The sequence below is a fragment of the Cupressus sempervirens genome, chromosome 4 (assembly GCF_028749045.1).
Source record: "Cupressus sempervirens isolate cs-2001-9-10 chromosome 4, ASM2874904v1, whole genome shotgun sequence".
Lineage (NCBI taxonomy): Eukaryota > Viridiplantae > Streptophyta > Pinopsida > Cupressales > Cupressaceae > Cupressus > Cupressus sempervirens.
In genome coordinates, this window is record NC_143121.1 from 773,105,865 (window position 1) to 773,109,530 (window position 3,666).

At 30.5% G+C, this 3,666-nt stretch overlaps 1 long non-coding RNA gene across 1 annotated transcript; it reads right to left on the reverse strand.

Annotated features, from left to right (window-relative positions):
* Positions 1–346: 346 nt before the first annotated feature.
* On the reverse strand, positions 347–1,033 carry LOC149563662 (uncharacterized). Its single transcript, XR_016363571.1, has 2 exons — positions 937–1,033; positions 347–742 (listed from the first exon to the last, which is right to left on the reverse strand). It is a non-coding gene; the product is annotated as an uncharacterized LOC149563662 (long non-coding RNA).
* Between the last annotated feature and the right edge of the window lie 2,633 nt (positions 1,034–3,666).

A 3,666-nucleotide genomic window follows, 5' to 3' on the forward strand; every position in this document is an offset into this window, starting at 1 on the left:
CGAGTGTGGATATATGTTCTCTTTGTCGTGTCCTTCCCCTGCTCTACATCATTGTCATGCTATTCCCTTTCTCTGTGAGGAGTTTTAATGTCATGTCCTTATGACCTTTGTGCCCCATTTCTTCTATATAGTATAATTCATGCTCTTTATTGCATCCTATATTTGTAGAATAGTTGTTGTTAAACATTGCATACCTTTCTATTTCAGTGGTGAAATAAAATTCCAAGTAGATGTGTGAGTTATGAATTTTCATGGACATATACATGAAATCTAACAAAATATTTGGCTTTGCATCTTCCCCACACAACTAAACCCAAACATTAATAGGTATTTTTGAATAAGCTCATAAAGCTAATAGTTGAGTGGTGACCCTTTCTATCAATTAGTGCTAATATATTGTTTTGACCTCTAACCATGAAATAATAGATCTCCCTATACCCTACACTTTTAATTAACCTTTCATAGTCTATATCAAATTGTTCTCTATCAATCTTGGTGAGGATCTACCTACTTAAATCAAAGTAATTTTCAATGAAAGACATGTTAATTACTACAAAAGGTATTGTGTTAGCTTTCATCACAGTTCTTGTTTCTAGTTCATAATGTTCTATCAACACATTAATAAGATCCACATCTATACAGACAATTGGCATAATCACTTTTTCCAAATACAACTTCCATGGTTTTCTTCTTGTCTCCTTCTCCTCTTTTTTTGCATAAAAATACTAGAAAAGGGACCTACCTGAAATATGAATAAAAGCATATCAGCATTCTCTCCAATCATTAGTAAATAAACCCATAATAGCTTGTTGAGACATCTTTTCTTTATGTTCTTATTTTTATTTCTTATCATTTTTTTTAACACTAACCTCCTTTTAACAAGAATTGTATATTTTTAAAGGGAAAAACATAGATGGGGTATAGATTTCAACTTACTAGTAAAAATTCTTGTAAAATCTTTTTCTTTAGTTTCTTTAGTTGCCCAACCTGCTTTCTCCACAATTTTTGCTTGGCTTGGCTCCAGACACCTTTCACTGAAGTGGACTTCTCAACATTTAATAAGTGATCATAAAAATCCTCATTTAATTCTTAATAACAAGTAATGACATTTCATGTGTGCAACAAGCTATCAAAATTTCTTGGCATGTCAACTCAAGCATTCATTTAATTTAGGACTTGTACTTTCAAATATTTAGAAGGATATTGTTATTTATTTGAGCCCTTTCTAATTTGTCAATGAAATAAAATCATGTCACCTTTTCATAGAGCCTTTTATCAATATTCATGAGATAGGAATAAACTACCACTTCACAATCCCTTTGCTTAGTGTTTGTGAGAGGGTGAAAAGTTGATGCTTTGTAGTGTGTTATTTTTGCCTCCACAAAATGATGAAATATCTCCATTTTCCATGCACCTTTTATTACTCTTACAAAATGGAGAAATTCGTTTATTTATCCTCTTAACTAGATCCTTCATTTTCTTAAAATGAGACATTTTCCTTTTATTAGAGACCTTCATTATACATTTGATATATGAAATTTTTTTAAGGTCTATGAAAACCAACTAAAATTATCCTAAGGGGTTTAGTTCCTCTTATGTATGATCATGATCCTATTACATTGAAGTACAAATGGAATGGAACCTTTTGCAAATTAATGTTTTTTACACCAGAAGGAGCTTTTCCAAAAAAGAGGGAAAATATGTGCTTCTAAAGTTCATCAAATTTTCATTTATGTGGTGATTTTATGGACATAATCCAGTGTTGGAACTCTTTGTTGAGCCATAGTTCCTCCTCTAAACATCTATACGTCAATAATCCAACCAAATTTTTTACAGCCAGAATAAAACTATAAGGAAATCAGAGCTTCTATACCCAATTGGAAGGATGCATCTCATTATTCTTTGATCTAAGATGTGTAAAATTGACTTTCTTTTCCTAAACAATACATTTGTGTATCAGGTGCCATCGTAACAAGCCTTGTTCTCTCAAGTTTCAAAACTAGGTTGTAGGTTTGAAAACCTAAATTTGTTTTGCATATTATATTTTCCTTGAAAATTTGTGTGCTACAATTAAAGTATGATTTTTTTATTTATTTTTTGTACAAAAGCTATATCTACTAAAATATTGGAAATGAAGAAAAATACACTATAGGTGATTTTAAAATGATTAATGACAATTTTGTAACCATTATTTCAGTTTGAAAAGCTCATATAAAATTTTCTATTGAGATTGGTGATTTTTCTTGAGCTTATGAAAACATCTAGTGATGTTCTTTTTTTCTTGGGTTCATCATTATCTTCACTCATTTCAACTTGTAAATATTTTATAAAGCCTTGAAAATCTATATAGATTCATTGTAAGTGCAAATTAAGTATCAAGTAGATTGAAACAATGGTAATGGGGACTATTGTGGTGAGAATACTTGTAGTTATAATAGTTTAAGACTATAATATAAGAAAAGTTACAAATATTATGAAAGAGTTTTAATTGCTCTTAGGGACATTAATATTGTCTTGAGAGCTCTTGTCATAACTTAAGGGTAAGAAACCAAACATGTTTCTCATTGGAATAACAAAGTCATTATGCACTCACATATTTGCAATTTGTTTTATTTGAGGTGGAATTTTCATAGCCATCTTAATGTCTACTCTAGTATTTCATCTCTCTTCGACTCTAGATCCCTTATTTTGATCACAAATTCTACCTTACTAAAATTCTATTTTTATGTACTAGCTTTCTTCTTCTATTATAATTTTTAATGATTAAATGAATTTTACCTATTGATCAATTTTAATTTATATCTCTACCTCTAGATCAAAAAAAATTCACAAAAGGCAAACAAAATGATCAAAATATTTATCTACCAACACACTAAATCAAGAAAACCTAGAATCCAAAGGATACACAAGTTATAGCATGGATCTTGAACTTCTAACTACCTACTATCATTAATAACAAATAACTGCATGCAAATTGCTTCCAAATATTAATTGCAAAAACACTCAATCTGTACAATGAGAATCCAACCTTGTTCATAGGTCTTTGAATTCCTTATATAGGGTGGTTGGGTGGTTATTTTATCCTTAGGGCTCTTTTCCATCAAATTGCAACTTTCTTGTCAATGTTGCTCAAGCAACTTTTCAAAGTTGCAAAGTTGCACAATACAACTTTTCCCAACTTTAGCCAAATGACCTTCATTGCTTCCCAAACTCAACCAAGAACCTAAACTAAGGTAAAAAGAACATCCAAATCCATCCTAGACTCTACTGACCTCATGATGATATCATCATCATGCTTAGAGGGCTTTACAACTTTCTAGCCCCTAATTGCACCTAGCCAAAAGGTTTAAGACCCTATGAACAATAGTCCACTTGTACTACTACTGTGGTCAACATGACCTTATATTCAACACATCCAAAAAAATCTACACAACCTTATATAATGTTTTCTTTCTTATGATTGAAGAATCTAAACAATCAATCAATAAGATTTTTACACAACATGTTGAATATACAAAACTATAAGTATCATACAATGCTTCTCACAATAGATATGTCATACAACAATCAATCAGTCATACACTGATCAAATATTCAAATATCATGCTCCTTTAGAGAATATATTAAACTCTTAAGAATAATATGCTTTTGACATTTGAAATTACA